At 35.3% G+C, this 20,089-nt stretch overlaps 1 pseudogene; it reads left to right on the top strand.

The window, feature by feature from the left end:
- Positions 1-10,223: 10,223 nt before the first annotated feature.
- LOC112626762 lies at positions 10,224-10,701 on the top strand (annotated as a pseudogene).
- Positions 10,702-20,089: the final 9,388 nt, after the last annotated feature.

Here is a 20,089-nt window from a genome sequence, read left to right as displayed (position 1 = left end):
TGTCTTCTATAATTGTTTATATATCTTTCTGTAATTTTTTAGGTACTCACACTGTGGTTAGAAAACATTTCAAATTATTTCAATTGATATGTCTTATAATTAATTTTGTTTCTCTTTGCGGACAGTAAAAATGTGTATTCTATTGTTGAATGTTCTATAAATGCCAATTAGTTCAAGTTCTTTGATATCACTTTAAGTCTTATATATCTTTGTTGATTTTCTGTTTTATTGTTCATTCAATTATTGAGAGAAGAGTATTGAAATCTTTGAATATCATTATGTATTTTTTGATTTATCTTTGCAATTCTATAAGTTTGTTTATGTTGACAGAAGGTGGTATGAAAACAGAGAAATGCAGACCACTGTCTGGGTGCTAAAGTCATGAGGCAGCATTAGATCAAGGAGATTAATTAGACAGTAAGAGAGTAGGTTGGCAGAGGACAGAGGAATAAACTCTATTGGTAAGACCTTTAGGAAAACTTGTGCATTTTGAAGAAGATGATGAGGTTTTGTTCCCCCAAAATGTCAACTATCTTACTCCCAGGCCTTGAGGTATGCATGGGGCTGCATACAAAAATGCCTTCATTAGATAAGACTAAAGAGAAAGAGATAAGCTTGGGGTAAAGTCTATTATACAATAATTGCAAAGCCAATTTGCATCTTCTACGAGAAAAAAAGAATATACATGCTATGCACTAAATGTTTGTGTCCTCCCCAAATTAATAAGTACTTTGGTAAGTAATTAGATCATGAGAGTAGAACTCCCATGATGACATTAGCACCCCTAGAAAAAGAGGAAGAGAGTTAGCCTACTCTGTTCTCTGTCATATAAAAATAGAATAAGAAAATGGCCATCTGCAAACCAGGAGACAGGTCCTCACCAGACACTGAATCTGCTGACACACTGATAAGGAGATTAGTATGAGTGTGACCCATGGACTTAATCAGCTATCTCAACACAAACCAGGAATGGAGATAGTGTTATACTAGCATAAACATTGCAAGTTGGAAAGAAAGGGAACAGAGAAAATAAGATGAAATGAAGGAAGGCCACCAATGTGATTTTCTTTCAAGAAAAGGAAAGAAGGACCCAGGTGATTCACAGATCAGTGGGGCCACTGCCTAGGTTTCAACAGGGCAAAAGGCCTGCAAGAAAAGCTGTGAGTTTGGGGCTGCCCATGGGAGCCCTAGGAGTGACTCCTGTCCCAGCAGAGAATATAAATGAGCCACTGAAAGGGAGCTGTGGCATGGGCATTACTCCACTAAGCTGTTGGGGATGAGATTGACAACCCAGTGGGCATGGAGGGCAGAGCATCAAGCTAGAGAGGAATATCCTTGAGCTTTGAGATCTCATGGAGTTTGTCTTGCTAGGTTTTGGACTTTCTTGAGACCTATTACTTCCTCTCTTTCCCATTTCTCCATTTTAGAATGGGAATTCCTATGTTATATCTTTCCCACTATTATATTTTGGGAGCACATAACGTTTTTGGTTTTATAGGTTTATAGTTGGCGAGGAATTTTGCCTCAAAATGAATTATACCTTGAGTTTCACCCATATCTGATTTAGATAATATTTAGATGAGACTTTGGACTTTAAACGGAGTTGATTCTGGAACAAGTTAAGAATTATGGGGCTGTTGGAATGAAAATAATATATTTTGATTGTCAGAAGGACATGCATTTTAATGGGCAGGAGTGAAATGCTTTGGATTGAATACTTGCGTCCCCCCACCAGATTCATATATGGAACCCCTAATGTGATGGTTTTGGGATATGGGGACTTTGTGATGTAATTAGGCCATGAGGATGGAGCTGCCATGATAGGATTAGTGTCCTTATAGTAAGAGAGAGAGAGCTAGCCCCATATCTCTGCTCTCTGCCCTTTGCCATGTAGAGATACAGTAAGAAGATGGCCATCAGCAAACCAGGAAGCACGCCCTCACCAGACATTATCTGCTGTCACACTGATCTTGTATTTCCCAGCCTCTGCACAACTTTGTGACATTAATGTATGTCATTCAAGCCACCCAGTTTGTGACAATTTGTTATAGCAGCATGAACTGGTGAAGACTGTATTTTTGTGTGTGTATCTATCAATTGATAGATAGTAATTACTATACAGCTATGCACTGTTTAATAATAGAGATAGATTCTGAGAAATGTGTCACTAGGCTATTTTGTCATTTATGAACATCGAAAAGTATATGCACATAAACCTCTACACATCTAGGCTTCTGTGTAGCGTATTGACCCTAAGCTACAAACCTGTAGAGCATGTTACTGTACTGAAACTAGTGTAACACAATGGTATTTGTGTATCTGTACATTTTAAAAGATAGAAAAAATGCTCCCATGGTTGCTAGGTGGTAGGAAGTTTTCAGCTCCATTATAATCTTATGGGACCACTGTTGCATATGTAGTCTTTCATTGACTGAAAGGTTGTTATATGGTAGACACACCCACACATGTAGCCTATAAGTGGACCCAAACCAGGAATAATTCCTAAGAGACTGTTTACTTCATGGCTTACTAAAGAAAATTAAAATATTTTCTACCTGGACCACATGACCATGATGAGATAGTAGGTCCTGGTGTTTTTACTTAAGCAACACTGGTATGAATTTCTTTAACTTTTAATTTTGAAACAAATAATCTGAGAAAAAGAACCATAGTAATGGCCTAATATATGTTTCATGGCTAACTAAAACACATCGAAAATTGATTGCAGTGCATCCAACGTGTCCACATCTGACTTTTTAAATCACTCTTTCCTCCTCACGTAGTCCTCATCTTCCTGGGTTGAGATTCATTCTGCTGACAATAATGCTGCTAGGCATTTATAGCAGCATGACTTCTTAAATCTCTCTCGTATACTAATCACAAAGTTTTGCTGCCTGTGCTTTTGTGTTCCAAATGCTGTTGTTATTCTGCTTCGTTTCCTTTTCACCTTTTATTAGTTTTCTTTCTTGGCTTTTTTGACATTTGAGGCTAGTCACATGTTAGTGAGTAAAAGATGGCTCTCTCTGTAAAGACGTTTTAATTATTTGTAATGTAAAGTAGGCTCAGTTTTCTGATGCTACTCATTTAGGTTTTTATTAAAATCTACTTCCTTTTGAACCACTTTATTGCCTAAGGCTCTTTGGTCAACTACTCTGTAAAACAGGATTCTGTGAGACTACATTAGAGTTTCTCAGGAGTCGATGATCTAAATGGGGACATAATTATGTTGGAAACATTAATTTCTACTCTAATTTCCACAGAAATTTTTATGTAAACAGTTTCTTGTGAGCGAATGCAGTCTTTTCATGTCATTGAGACAACAATGTTTTCATATTTGTCATAAAAAACCTAAACTTTCCCTGTCTTCCGGAGTGTGGAAGCAAGATAAAATTCATATATCTTGTTTTGAAGGAGTCAGTTTTCTGAAGGAAGAAAGTAATAGCAGAGGAAGTCTATATGTGAATAAATTCTGAGCTATTTCCCACCCATTTTAATCTTCAAATTCAACTAGTCTGAGGATAGCCTCTAAATGCTATAGCTGGAAACTGAGAAGAAAAAAATAAAAACAAAAACAAAAACAGAAATTGTAAGAGCAATCGGAACATCTTGCTTTGTGGTTTGGTTTAATCCCTGTGTAATTGACATCCCAGAATACTTCCAGAAGTATTCTTAAAATAATAAGCTCTAACTGTGAGATTATCCAGTACAATAAATGTGAGTATTGATGAATTCAGACAAATTCTAAGAAACATTCTTTTGAAAATGCTGGATTTTCCTGTGGTGCTGGTTTACTTCCTTCGCCCACTGATCAAAGCCCCTAAATGTACTGGTGTTTATAAATCAAATTCTCATTTTTCCCCTTACTGATTTTTGTTGTTGTTGTTGTTCTGAGTGTAAAGCTCAGTCTGGGCCAGATGACTCTGCGTGATTCTAAGGTTATATTGATCAGACTTTCAAACTGAAGATTTGCTGTAAATAGTGAATGACAAACCCAACAGATGGGCTAGTGTTTATTTGTTTATATACATACACTAAAACAAGAATAGACACACTCTGGTATAGATCAAGGATTTTTCAACCCTGGGCAGCTCTTGAAAGCCAAAGGCCATATCTGTGTTGTCAAGGCATAGTTTGCTGTATACTTATATAAGGCAATTCTAAGCTTTTGATTCAGACATAGCGGATTATTTACAAGAAATCCAGGCACATTATTTTCTGCTACTTATGGAGAAAACCTGTATTTTTAAAATTTAAAAAAATTTTTTTACTTACCTTTGCATACTGCAATGGCTTCAGTGTAGGTTTAGTCAAAATCAGCAAGATCTTTAGAAAAGATAGCTGTGTGCAGACTTGTTTTGAGGGACATGAGGAAAATATCCTTCTGCCTCCTATTACAAACTACAAAGCACATCTGTTATTTCTAATTAAATGTTTAACATTCACAAATGTTGATCAATGTTACTATTAAGCCTTCACTTATTACTAACCATGCTGTTGTAGGCATGGTCTTAACATTTCTGAGCCTTAATTTATATCTTTTCCAAAGGTTATAATGTTGGTGTAGATATCATTATTATAATTGTTTTGAGGACTACATGAAACAGTCTATATGAAGTGTTCAATACTGCTACTAACAACTTAATTGTAGTTGTAGTTATTGTTACTATCATCATCATCATTCTCATAAGGCCTTTACAAATCTTTATGCCTTTTAGGACACTCAGTCCTCCTCTGTGGTAGGAGAAAAGAGAAAAATCAGTCAATGGAGTAAGCAACTACCATCGTTAACAGCTCAAGTCAGTTCATCACAGTCACCCAGAGAATGTACTTTCCCTGTCATTCCAGGCTTTGGGCTTCTGCCCATATAGCAATGGCTCTAGATAGCACAAGGGAAGCCACATTGAGGTATTTATAGCCAGGACATGTGCACTAACTATGTTCATCTTGCAGAGTGAGACAGATTCACAGAGTGAAGTTCTATGAAGTTCTCTATGTTGAAACTTCGGTACATTTTTACATCACCTGTGGCCAAAGAGCTGTGATTTCATTCGTTATCCACAGTCAAAACTCCTCCCTCTGTTATACATCACTTGATACCTAATTAATGCCATCATTTATGTGTGGCTTAGTTTATCAATATATTATTATCATGAGGAAGATGTCCACAAAAGAGTCACTAGATGTTGTGTCTCTACATCGTAGTATTTGCTGGACCTTGTTCTGCCCTTGGATAAATGGCAGCTTTGTTCCTAACTCATCTTCCTCTTACGGTCACAAATGTAAACTTACTACAGCTTCCCTTCCTAGTGCAGGCTGACAGAGGACAAATGCATAGCAAAACAGATCAGCTCAGGAAAATAAACGAGTTATAGAGGGTGAAGAATGAGACAACCAGTTAATCCATATTTACGAGATGAATTATCCAGTGCTCAGGCCAAGTATGTCCTTAGTGGATCAACAATATAAGGCACATTTTTCTTTTAAAATAACTTAGTTTTTTTTCACATTTTAAGCAAAGAAGAAATGTAGTCATGTTAGGAAAAATAGAACTTTTCTGAATTTTCTTATACTTATTTTATAATTTATTATGTAGAATTGGAGTCAAAAGTGGAGGAAGGTAGCATCTGTCATCTTTACAATGCTTAGAATTTGCCCTGATTATTTTTCTAGAAAATGGCATTCAGAAGCCAATATCTGGGTGCTAGATGTAGTCCTTTTTAAAAATGTTCTCCCAAACCTTCTCAATGGACAGAACTTAAAAAGTTATGTATACATATAAACATGTCTTATATATATACACACATAAACATATCATGTCTAAAATTATTTAAACATTTATCTATTCCTTTTGAAAGCAGTGGGTATATACCAATACTTCCAAATGTAAAGCCACCATGGTTTGTTTTGCTTGCCCCATGTTTTTGACTGTCCTCTTCTATACTGAGAAACCTGGCTTCCCTTATATTTAATATGCTTATTTATTTCATTAAAACCAGAATGTGCTAATCTCCCATCACTACTGATGCAACTTCCGGCAAATCTTCATCACCCCACTCTGAGACCCTGCCCCTCGCTCTCCAGCACAGTTTCAAACCAGCGCAGGCTGCTCATCCCACTCTGTTTTCTTCACATAGACACTCTATTTTCCAACTCAGACTCAGATACTCCACATAGGACCATGTACCTCATGTACAAGAATATCCTCTTCATCCCTCTGTCTCTAACATCCCATACTGGGTCCCCTCCAGTGAAAGCTTTTCTCACCCTGCTCTGGCTCCAACCCACCACACTGGATGGATTCCCTCCTTACCTGTTAGACTAAATGCCCCGTGCCGGGCTGCAGCCCCCTGGAGATTCCTTTCTCATTCTGCTCAGTTTCTGGCCCCATGTGCCAGGCTATCCCCTTACCACAGGAATGTCTTCCTCATCCCATTTAAGCTCAGACATCCCACACTGGGAAGCCCTTCCATGTGGATGTCCTTATCATCAGCTCGGGATGTTACCCATTATGGCTCCTTCTAATATGTTCATGTTGGTTTTCATGGATCCATATTCTCCCCCTTAATCATTTTTCTTTATGATTTCTGTTTCCTTATATTTTTAATTTGATTTTGGAATAGTTTTTTAGACCATTAAATGAGTTTTCTACAGAGGCCAGACTTTTCTTTATTCCATGTATTATACTGCTAACTAAAAAATAATAGCTAATTTTTAATCTAGAAAGTCTTGTATATCTTGCTCTTACTGTATTTCTTTTAAAATTTTGCACTGCTGTGTGTTTTCTCCAGCACTCTGTTTTACTCACTGTGGGTTTGCTGTTTTTGTTCATTTCATTTTTGTTTTGTTTTGTTTTTCAGTGATCTCCCTTTCTGTAATTTTTAGGTTCCCCTAAATGGGTCATTGGGTATAGCAGATCAGATCTAGTCATTGGAGGAGTCCTAATGCCTCACAAGTGGTGGATGATAAAGCATCCTCCCTTCTTGTAGTTTACTGTAGAAGGAACGAACATACAAGCCTGAGTGCCCCTGCCGAGGAAACCTGGGTAGTCTTTCAACTTCTCCAGTCTCTTTGCAGAAAAACAAGAAAAGGGACTTGGAAAACAACAAGGGGAAATTGATGAGTTGAACAGATTCATATAGCATCAAGAAACACAGAGAAGAAAATGTAGTAAAGTTTTAAAGTAAGTACCAGAACATGAAGATTGAAAGGTAAATAGAAAGACAAGCAGCACCTTATTTCTTGGCAGTTATTCTCCCCTTCTTTGCTGGTCACTAAGATACCCCATTATTATTTGCATCTTCTTTTTTTCTTCATTTTGATTTGTTTTGTTTCTCACTGGATCTTTTTCTAACCTCCTCTTGAGAATTCTGTATATGCCCTGTTATTTTTTTAAGTTTAGATAACTAGCATTTCATTTGAATATGTTTACATTTCGGGGACACTACTGAAGATAGTTGCAAAGGTTTTCTCTCCTATGACAGCCTCTGGCACTCCCTCTTGGTCAGGAGAGCACAGAAATGCATTGCTAACATGAAGCACTTCCATGCTCATCAACAACATGCCACACTTCCCTGGCTCTCACCCATGTTATTCTCTTGTGATGAAATCCCATTCTCTCTCACGGGCTGTCACCCATGGCATAGGCAGTTTGGTTTACTAGAATTAGCTCATCCTCCCTCAGCATTTGTCACTGGCCCCAAGTATTTGTTGTTAGACCTGTGATTGTTCCACTGGCCCATTTATCCTTTTAAAGTTGGTTCATAGCTTAGCAAGCAGCTTATCAAGGCAGGATAGAAAACTGAGGGAAGTCCATATATTTCCAGAATTTGTCTTTACCACTTTTATTGGCTAGATGATTTTCTACAGCCACTTAAAGATATGGGATAATAATTTTTTTTTTTTAACTTAAAAGCATTTTTTTTTTTTCTTTAAGAAAACAGGCCAGGGGCCTACAAACTAGTAATATTTCTCATTGGCAAATAACATGAGATTGTAGTGTTGTTTACAAAAACTTCATTTTTAATTAAAAGTAACACCCCAGTAATGTTTTACAAAAGATACCACCTTTTGTCGTTAGTAAAATATACAATTTTTATTTTTTAAATTAAATTAAATTAAATTTATTTTCAGACAAAGTCTCACTCTGTTGCCTAAGCTGGAGTTCAGTGGTCCTTTCTCAGCTCACTGCAACCTCTACCTCCCAGGTTCAAGCAGTTCTCATGCCTCAGTCATCAAGAAGCTGAGATTATAGGCATCTGCCACCATGCCTGGCTGATTTTTGTATTTTAGTAGAGTCGAGTTTTGTTATGTTGGTCATGCTGGTCTCGAACTCCTGGCCTCAAGTGATCCACCCGCCTGGGACTCTAAAGTTTTTTTTTTTTTTTTTTTTTTTTTAATGTTTTTAAAGTGTCATACTTGGTTTTTAAATTATTTTTTCTCTAGAATTATTTTGAAGTCTTATTTGATTAGGAGCAAGTCTTTGGCAACCATAGCTAGGCAGAAAAGTACTGTTGTATAATCTGAATATCATCTGAGTAGAAAAGAAGTCGTTTGTTTTCTTAATTATTTTAACAGCTCCTTTTATTTTATGTAATTGTTATTCCTGGTTATTTCTCAGTGTCTTAAATATAACTAATAAACAAGAAAGCCATTTTAACTAGTTTCTGAAAACATTATCAGTTCGCAAGCAGTACCTTATACCTTTTTTTTTTTTTTTTTTTTTTGAGATGGAGTCTTGCTGTGTCGCTCAGGCTGGAGTGCAGTGGTACTATCTCAGCTCACTGCAAGCTCCGCCTCCTGGGTTGAGGCCATTCTCCTACCTCAGCCTCCCGAGTAGCTGGGACTACAGGCGCCTGCCACCATGCCTGGCTAATTTTTTGTACTTTTAGCAGAGACGGGGTTTCACCGTGTTAGCCAGGATGGTCTCGATCTCCTGACCTCGTGATCCACCCACCTCGGCCTCCCAAAGTTCTGGGATTACAGGCGTGAGCTACCACGCCCGGCCACAGTACCTTATACCTTTAAAATCATTTCATATGCTAATTTTTAAATAAAACTCTCAGATGACATAGGGAGGAAATACTTTATAATTGATATAAAGGTATTAAAAAATTTAAAAATTCATAAATACCTCTTCAACTGCTATTGTATTTAACATAATTAATAATAGATGTATTAAGACCTTATCCCCTCGTTACTAAAATTTTTTGTCCATACAGGAATTTCAATTTTTAATCAATACTGAGCTATTATGTTCAGTAAACTTAAAAGCACTTGCTACTTACCTGGTATTTTCTCCTAGCTTCTAAGGGGACCTTGATGCCAGCGATTACTTTCCTAGTAAGTGTTTTCCTTTTAAGTATAATTTCACCCCACATATTTACATATGTAGATTTTTCCTTGAGTTCAAATTATTTTATACTTTGTATTGTGATATTTTCTTTGACCTGTGGTTTATTAATAAAAGCATTTCTTATCTTTTTTTTTTTTTTTTTTTTTTGAGACAGAGTCTCATTCTGTCGCCCAGGCTGGAGTGCAGTGGTGCCATCTCAGCTCATTGCAGCCTCCATCTCCCAGGTTCAAGCAATTCTCCTGCCTCAGCCTCCTGTGTAGCTGGGATTACAGGTGCTGACCACCATGCCCATCTTAACCACATGGAAATTCAAAAAAAGGCACCTTATATTACACTTCTTTCCATCCACAAGTAGATTAAGATTTATAAAACTCATATAGAGAAAATTTAATTGTTATGAAGTCCACAATTTCTACATCTTCACCATTCTCAGTAGTGACAAACATCTTGAAAAGTGCTCAACTTTTCAAGGGCACAACTGTGCTAAGTTGTATATTTTGTATGATATCATGGAGGAGGAAAAAAGAATGTTCCATGTTTATTTCAGAAAAATCAGCATTATATCTTAGAATAAAAGAATCTTTTAGTGGATATATGATACTATTTTAAATGTATGCATTTATTACTCAAAAATTAATGAAGAATTATTTCAATACTTATTTTGATTTTCTCTGGTAACACTTTTGTTTCATATACGTTTATATTAATTTCACTTTTGCATAGGTTTTTCTACTATCACTTTTCAATCATTTTTCTCTTTTTGCATTCTTTTCTTCCATGTACTTATTAGAGTTACATTACCTCAATTGAAATACGTATCTTTGAGTGCTATAAGCCCATTGGAACGAGCCTCAGAGACCCTTTACATAAGATGGCACCCAAGGAGCAGAAGGAAGCTCCTGCCCCTCCTAAAGCCAGAGCCAAAGCGAAGGCTTTGAAGGTCAGAGTAAAATAGGCAATGTTGAAGGGTGTTGAGAGTTACAAAAAAAAAAAAGATTCGTATGTCACCCACCTCCCGGTGGTCCAAAACACTGAAACTCTGGAGGTAGCCCAAATATCCTCAGAAGAGTGTCCCCAGGAGAAACAGTCTTGACTACTATGCTGTCATCAAGTTTCTGCTGACCACTGAGTCTGCCATGAAGAATATAGAAGACAACACCACACTTGTATTCATTTTGGATGTTAAAGCCAACAAGCACCAGATTAAATAGGCTGTGAAGAAGCTCTATGACATTGATGTAGCCAAGGTCAACACCCTGATTAGGCCTGAGGGAGAGAAAAAGGCATATGTTCAACTGGCTCCTGATTACAATGCTTTGGATGTTGCCAACAAAATTGGGATCATGTAAACTGAGTCCAACTGGTTAATTATATATATATATATGTATCATTTCACCAGAAAAACAGAAATATTTATCTATTGAAAAAATGCCAAACAGTAACATCCTTTGAAAGCCTGCAGGTAATAGTAGCCTATAAATTTCTTTTAAGTATTGATTTTTAGAGAGAAGATTAAAATATACTCCTAAAGATAGAACTTCTATTCATGTACATGTTAGGATAAAATTATTCTAATATGCAGTGATATAAAAGCCCTGCCCTCTAGATATCCGAACACAATTCACCACTTGACCATAGCCAGTACTAGGTGAACACACATGTGTTCTCCTACCTGGTAACTATTGTATGTGACAATTCCCTTCATCAGTGCTCTCTTCTGTTTATTTCACCAAACTATAAAAAATTCTAAGTAGAGCAAAGAAAAAAGGTACAAAACAACAGAAGAATCTGTAGTTCATGTCTACAGTTTCATTTACTTATACATTCTTTATGATGTACTAAAACGCTCCTACTGGGAAAAGTAAGAGTGACTACAAACTTATTATACCAAGAGAATGCATTTATAAAAATAGATATGTCTTATAATCTAAAAGATTCATTACTGTACATGTTAAATGAGATGTAGCAATAAAAATACCAGAAGAATATTAATGCCATTCTGACAGGTTTTATTAGAGAAAGGCTCTTAAACCTAAAATCAAAGCTAGGATTTGTTTTCTAAGGATAAAAATGAAGAGTAGTGAATTCTAGAATATTTTGGGTATAATAAATACCTCAACTTCTTTTTTTATATTAATTGTGGGACAAAACAAATTTTAAGATACATTACCAATTTACTTGCTGTCATAGCATGTAAACAGTTAATAGGTAAATATCAGTTTATTTTTTATATAAAATCATCTAAATGTTTGATTTATTGTTTTATTATTTCCTTCCAAATTAGTGTATATAAGTCATTGCCAATATATAGCATGCATGTCAAAGGCATTTCTGGATACTTCTAGGTGACCTGAAGCAGCGAACTCAAGAAAATTAAACTAAGATAGAAGTTATGTGTGAGACATAGCAATGAAGTTGTTTCCTAGAACATGTGGGGAAAATTTTTTTGAGAGGAGAGCACCAATGCTATTTCTTAGTATTTCTTATCAATTCCAAATAACCACCCTGTCTTTGAACAAATTGTTTTTAACGTTGAGGGCACTGGAAACACATAATCAGATCTCTGTCGTCCTTATATACCCAAAAGTTGATTCTCTCAAGTAATGAGACTATCACAAAATATCTGAAACAAACCACAATAACCACCAAATCCCACTCAGCTGAATTTACTGCAAACTGAAGTAAGAGAACATTATATTGACCAGACACAGTGATTTCTAGAAGAACAAACTACTGACTTTTATAGAGATTTGCGAGAATGTATTAAACAGAGATCAGGGATTGTCAAACTTTCATAAGTGTGAGTACATTAATGTCAACTGCAGAAGCATGAGGCTGTTGATTTGTTGATATTATGAAGTGTATTCATTTGGAGCAGGGCCAACTACATAATTTAAAAGGCTCACTACAAAATTCAAATGTAGGGTCTCTTTTTCAAAAGCTAGAAAAAGAACCCTTTTTCCTTTTTTGCCATGATCTCTGTTGATCTTTGAGTGTTATTATTTTACTATATGATGTTACACCCCAATGTGGACAGTAAATGTAGATCCTTACAGGAATACTGAGTAGGATTAGAGGATAAGGCAGCTGAGAACCATCCCAGGGATGCGGAGTGGTGGTGGGTGATGCGACCATTAACTAACCAAAGATCTAAGCCCCTGACTCATACTTTGTTGTCCCACTGGACTCCATTTTTTTTTGGTCAAAAACTGGACATTTTGTATACTGTATAGTAACAAGTGGGGATCACATTCCTCCACATCATGCCCCATCTCCATCAAGGTCTGTATTACACTTTTTTTCTTTTTTTTCATTTCTGTTATTTGTTGCTGGGATATATATTTTTATTTTTTTTTACTGATTATTTAGCATAATTCTTGAAACAAATTTGTAGTTTCTGTATTCTTTCCAGTGTGTTACCCCTGAGTTCTCTGTTGGCTTTATTTATTTATTTAATTTTAAGCTTGACTTCTTAGGTGTCATGCCTTATTCAGTGTAATTTAATGTGAACTGATGATTGCTTGGGAGATTTTTTTATTTTATTTTCTATGTATATTTCACTCTGAAAAGACGACCTGAATGATAAGGCATGCCTTCAAACTTTAGGCAGTTTACAAGACAAACTTAGCTTTCACTTTCTTCTGCAAAGCTTCAGGGTCAATCAATGGTGATCCACTGGTGCCTCAGGTCTTCTCCGGTATGTACACTGGCTGGCACAAGCATACAATCTTTTAGATTCCTAGGAATAACTGGATATTTTTCAAAGTATCCTATGGTCATCTACTTCCCCAGGATTTCCTTTTAAAGATGCGTGCAGGCTCTCATTTGACCCAACTAAAATCACAACTTTATGTAAGTGAGATATGACCAGTAGATTGCTATTTTATGGGTAATATCATAGTGTTAGACTCTGCTCCCTCTTTTGAGAGTTCTAAATCAAATCAAATAGCCACTGTACTCTAAGAATATATATTTGCCAGTGAACTTCAAATGTAGACAAAATGTTGATAGTCCTCTGGGGATGGTGCTTTTAACAGAGGTCTAAGAGTGTTTAGGGATCTTTCTCTCACTCTCAATCTATTTCTGTGTCTTTTTCTCTCTTTTGCTATATTGCTGGCTTTTGTCTACTGTATCACTGAACTGCAAAAGGAAAGGGATATCACAGAACCTGCTGTCTTACCAAGGCTCAGTAGTATCTTTCAGATAGATTATTTTCCTACCTTTATGTAGTTGTATTAATTGTCAGAGTACTACAATGGTTGATTTTAGTTGATTTGCCCACATTTTAATGGTTTTAGAGGGAGAACAAGTTCACTGAGATCCTCACTCTGCCATTCTGGAAGTTTATCTCTCTCTGGAGACTTCTTGGAGTAATAGCAGTGACTTTCAGTCAAGAGACGCTGCTTTTTAGTATTAACTATAGGAAAGGAGTCAAGAGTATGAATACCCTGACCTTACTTTATTTTAACTCCTTCCTGAGTTCTTCTTTGGCCAAACTAATCAAAAGTCAGAAACCACAGGCATCTCATTATTCATCCAGGCAGACCAGTCTCCAAAGGAATAGAAAAGAGAAGAAAATTGTTTAAAAAAAAAGAGAAAATTTGGGAATTATCATCTATGATGACATAATTTCTTTGAATAATATAAAGTATATATTAATTTGAAATACAGTGACTTTTTTTCTATTAATGAAGTTAGAAAAGTTAGAAATCAGAAATAGATTCCAATAAACTAAGTTCACTTTGTTATTGCAAAACAAGATATTAGAAAAAATTAAAACCATAGTTAGCTAGATAAGATATAAAAATGATTTTTTTGTACCAATAAAAGAGCAGTTATAGACTATTTGTTTGAATTTTTGCCTTTAAATTGCCTCTCTGAAGTCTTCATATATTGGGAGTAATTGAAGATGCTCCTATCCCATTGAACATAATCATAGCAAGACATTGTAATCTGCAGTACTCTTGTAGGGCCATGTTTTCATTTCTGCATTTAAATTTGAACACTGTGTAATCAAAAATTTATGAGCTGACTAGGGAAAGTTGAGTGAATATTTTGAGTGAAATGATTAAAGAACCTTGAGAAATGATTTATGTGGCAAGATAAAAAGTGTTCAATATATACACTGTCAAAGGATGAAATGAGGTGTAAGATAACTACTTTCAAACACTAATCAGAGGCATACACAAAGAAGAATGACTTAAAATGTGCCACATAATATAGTGAAGAATAATGGAGACAAATCAAGATCTTTAAAATGTGAGCTAATCTCAAGAATATTTTCCCATTGCTACCTTAATTGAACATGACTATTGAAATACACATGGTTACTGAAAGAATCTATCAAGCAAAAGCATGAGTCAAATAATACTTGATTAATTGACAATTTTAGAAATCTGAAAAATTAATATATTAAACTAACATCTGTTAATGTTCTTCTTAACTCTTATTTGGTGGGGTTTCAGATTAATTTTCTCATTTGGTGAGTTTATGCACTTTATGTAATGGATATGGTTTGGCTGTGTGTGTCTTCCCTAAATCTTATCTTTAATTGTAGCTCCCATAATTCCCACGTGTTGTGGGAGGGACCTGGTGGGAAATTGTTGAATCACGGCAGCGGTTTCCCCTATGCTGTTCTCGTGGTAGTGAATAAGTTTCACGAGATCTGATGGTTTCTTAAGGGGAAACCTCTTTCACTTGGCTGTCATTCTCTCATCTGCTGCCATGTAAGGCATGCCCTTTGCCTTCTGCCATGATTGTGAGGCCTCCACAGTCACATGAAACTGTGAGTCCATTGAATCTTTCTCTTTATAAATTACCCAGGCTTAGGTGTGTCTTCATCAGCAGCATGAAACCGGACTAATGCAATAATGAAAACAGCAAAAATATAGTTGGAATTCTGTATGCATTTCTGGAGAATTATTTATGGGAAAACATAATGGATTTTGCAAAATATACTAAAGTGGTAAGTTAAACCATCATACCATAAGATGAAAAAGGAAACATGAAAAGCACTTGAAAACTCAAAGACTAAGAAAAATTGTAAAAGTCTGTAAGTGTATAAAATATTTGTATAATTGTCACCTATTTATCAAATATAAGTATGCTGGAAGTAGGCAAAACACTTTGAAGTTCAATAGACTAGATACAAATATTTATTAATTCCACAGCACAAATGTTGCACACAATATTTATGGGAAGCATGTGAGGTCTTTTGTATATAACAGTAAATAAGGTACAGTTTTAGTCCTCAAATAATTTATATCATTGTAAGAGGAAGAAGTAATAAAATATGCAATGACACATATAAATGCAGAGTTCTATACAAGCACATTGGAAGGACATCTAACAACATTTATGGAGGTACATGGAGACTAAGAGGTGCAACCATAGAAGATTTAAGGGTATTATACAGATTGGGAAAGATTTTTAAGAAGAGAGATAACAGCATTTCCAAAAATCAGAAAATAGAATTACCAGTCGATCCAGCAATCTCACTACTGAGTATCTACTGAAAGAAAAATAAATTAATATATCAAAGAAATACTTGCACTCACCTCATACATTTATTATGGCACTATTCACAGTAGAAAAGCTATGGAATCAACCTAAACGTCCATCAGCAGATTGATGGATAAGGAAAATGTGGTATGTACACACAATGGAATACTATTCAGTCATACAAAAATGGAATCATGTCCTTTGCAGCAACATGGATGGAACTGGAGGTCATTCTTTTAAGTGAAATAAACCAGTCACAAAAAGACAAATATTGCATGTTCACATTTATATGTGGGAGCTAAAACTTTTGAACACATGGAGGTAGAGAATGAGAAATAGAAAGCATAGATTGGGAAGAGGGAGTCGGGAGGAGGGAAGATAAAGAGAAATAGGCTAATGCATACAAACATACAGTAACATAGACGGAATTGTATTTGTCCGTTCTCATGGTGCTGATAAAGAAATACCTGAGACTGGGCAATTTACAAAAGAAAGAGAGGTTTAATGGACTTACAGTTCCGTGTAAGTGGGGAGGCCTCACAATCATGGCGGAAGGCAGGGAAACTCCCCATGTCAGATCTCCTGAGACTTATTCACTATCACACGAATAGCAGGGGAAAGACCTGCCACCATGATTCACTTAACTCCCACTGGGTCCCTCCCACAACACGTGGGAATTCAAGATGAGATTTGGGTGGGGACACAGCCAAACGATATCAGGAATAAATACAATGTTTGATAGGATGACTATATTTAAAAATGTCTTGTACTTGGGTGATGGACACCCTGAATACCCTGACTTTATTACTGCACATTATATGCATACAAGATATTTCATGCACCCTGTAAATATGTACACATTTTTTAAAAATGGAATAAAACTACAAAAAAGGACACTATGAAAATAGGTAACTTATATTTTCAGGCCTCTAAGACATTCTGATATGAAAATCAATCCCCACCACTCCCCAAAAAAGGAAAACATCTATTTCAATAAAATTTTGTCTTGTTTCAATAGATACATATAGATTTTTAAATTTGAGACAGAGTCTCACTCTGTTATCCAGCCTGGAGTGCAGTGGCGCAATCTTGACTCATTGCAACCTTCGCCTCCTAGGTTCAAGCAATTTTCCTGCCTCAGCCTCCCTATTATTTGGGACTAAAGCTGTGTGCCATCATGCCCGGCTATTTATTTATTTATTTATTTTTAATAGAGACAGGGTTTCACCATGTTGGCCAGGCTGGCCTCGAACTCCTGACCTCAGGTGATCTGCCTGCTTCAGCCTCCCAAAGTGCTGGGATTGCAGGCGCGAGTGACACACAGGGCCATATTTCAATAATGTTAATGATGTTAGGTGGCAAAACGTTATGTGTTATATGGTTAATAACTGCCAATTAGTTCAAATATTGGAGATAACAAGCTTAAGAAATTAAATATCTGAAACATTCGTTTAAATTGGATTTCTAAAAGAAAATCCTGGAAAAATGATTGGAATAGCTAAACTTCTCTCAAACTAGGGTACTTTCAATTTAGAAAGCACATTTTTACTATATTAAAAAAGATATATTAAGAGTACTGAAAGGAATTTTAATATTTCCAAAGGCATTAAGTGTCAGCCTTGTGAATAAATTTCAGTACTTCTGAGGCTTGTAGGTGTGCCTTATGACAACGCTAACTACATCACGTCAGTATAATGGAGTTTTAAGTTATAATTTGCCATTTAATCATCTCAGCTGATAAACTGTTAGCAAATTTAAAATTAAACCATGATTTTGAAGCTTTGTGTTAATTCCTCTGTGTAGCAGGTTATTTATAAATTTATAGTAGCTTACTTCTAGGTAACGTATTAATGAGCTGTGAGGCTTTAATGCCTTGAAAATCTGTTATATTATCAAGCTGTAATTTTAGTAGGAAATTTTGGTCTAATAATTACTTGACTTAATAAAATCATATTCAATTATACTTTTCTACAGCTGCAGTGTATCCCTTAGGAATCCATTTGCCTTTTTTCACATTTAATTGATTTTCTAAATTTTTAAATTGACAAATGAAAATTGTGCATGTTTATCATGCACAACATGTTGTTTTAAAATATGTGTACATTATCAAATGGCTAACTGGAGCTAATTAACATATATGTTACCTCACACTGATTTTTTTGTGATGCAAATACTTAAAAACTACCCTTTTTCCAATTTTCAAAAATAAAATTCATTGATTTTAACTATAGTAATCATTTTGTACCATAGATCTTTTCAATTTACACCTCCCATATAAGCGAAATTCCGTATCTTTTAATTAATGTCTCCCCACATTTACCCCACACCACAGTCCCTGGTAACCACCACTCTACTCCCTACTAGTATGAATTCAGCTTTTTTAGATTCAACATATAAGTAAGATCACACAGTATTTGCCTTTGTGTGCCTGGCTTGTTTTGTTTAATATAATATCCTTAAGGTTAATGTATGTTGTTACAAATGACAGGATTTCTTTCTTTTGAAGGCTGAATAGTATTGCATCATGTATATATGCCCCATTTTAAAATCCATTATCTGTTGATGAATACTTAGGTTGAATCCATATCATGGCCAGGGTGACTAATACTGCAATGAGCATGGAAGTGAAGACATTACTTCTGCATACTGATTTTGTTTTCTTTAGGTATATATTCAGAATCAGAATTGCTGGATGATCTAGTACTTGCATTTTTAATTTTTGATGAACTTCTATACTGTTTTCTTTAATGGTTGCACCAGTTTATATTCTCACAAATAATGTGCAAAGGTACCCTTTTCTCCACATCCTTATCAACAAGTGTCTTTCAACTTTTTGTTAATATACGTTCTAACAGGTTTTAGGTGATATCTCATTGTGGTTTTAATTTACTTTTCTATGATAATTAGTGATGTTGAACATTTTTTCATATACCCATTGGCCATCTGTATATATATATTTTTGAGAAATGCCTATCTAGATCCTATGTTCATTTTTTTTAAATAGGTCATTTGGTCTCTTACTATTGAATTGTTTAGATTCTTTATATATTTAGAATATTAGTACTTTATCAGATGTATATTTGCAAATAATTTCTCCTACTCTATAGGTTGTCTTTTTACTCCATTGATTGTTTCCTTAGCAGAGAAGAAGCAGTTTGATTTGATGTAGTCCTATTTGTCTAATTTTGCTTTTATTGCCTGTGCTTTTGGGTTCATATCTCATAAATCATTGCCGAAACCAGTGTCTAGGAGCTTTTCTCCTATTTTTTCCTACTAGTTTTACAGTTGAAGAATTATATTTAAGTCTTTACTATATTTCGAGTTGATTTTTATATATGATGTGAGATGTTGGTCTAATTTCATCCTTCTTCATGTAGATAATCTATGTGTCCATTTACTGAAGAGGCCGTTCATTCCCAATTGTGCGTTACTAGCAACTTTGCCAAAAATCAATTGACCACACATGTGGATTTATTTCTGGGTTGTCCGTTCTCTTGCATTGGCCTGTGTGTCTGTTTTTATGCCAGTTCCATGATGTTTTGGTTAGTATAGCTTTGTAAAGTAGGTAGTGTGATACCTGCAGCTTGGTTCTTTTTGCTCAAGATTGCTTTGTCTATTCAGTATTTTGTGATTTCATTCACATTTTAGATTTTTTCTATTTCCGTGAAAAATATCATTGAAATTGTGGTGGAATTGCATTGAATCTTCAAATTCTTTTGGGAAGTAGGGACTTTTTAACAATATTAATTCTTCCTATTTATAAACATGGGATTTCCTACTATATACTTGAGTTTTCATTTTCTTTCATTATTGTTTCATAATTTTGAGTGTACAAGGCTTTCACCTGCTTGGTTAAATTTATTCTTACGTATATTTTGGTAGCTGTTATAAATGGAATTATTTTCTTGATTTGTTTTTTGGATAGTTTTGTGTTAGTGTATAGAAATGCTGCAATATTTTATGCTTTTTAAATTTATTTTCTATGTTTATTTCTTTATTTTTGTTTACTGAATTTATCAGTTCTTAGATTTTTTTTTAGTGTGGTGTCTTCAGAGTTTTCTACATAAAATATTATATTGTCCAAAAAGAGGAAAAATGTAGCTTTTTTCTTTCCATATCTAATGTCTCTTGCCTCTCTCTCTTTTGCATAATTGCTCTAGCTAGGACATTCAGTACTATGTTGAATAGAAGCAGCGGAAGTGAGTATCCTTGTATTCCTGATGTTAGAGGAAAAAC

The sequence above is a fragment of the Theropithecus gelada genome, chromosome 6, assembly GCF_003255815.1.
Source record: "Theropithecus gelada isolate Dixy chromosome 6, Tgel_1.0, whole genome shotgun sequence".
Classification (NCBI taxonomy): domain Eukaryota; kingdom Metazoa; phylum Chordata; class Mammalia; order Primates; family Cercopithecidae; genus Theropithecus; species Theropithecus gelada.
Note: the sequence above shows the minus strand (reverse complement) of the source record. Positions and strands in the feature narration are given on the sequence as shown.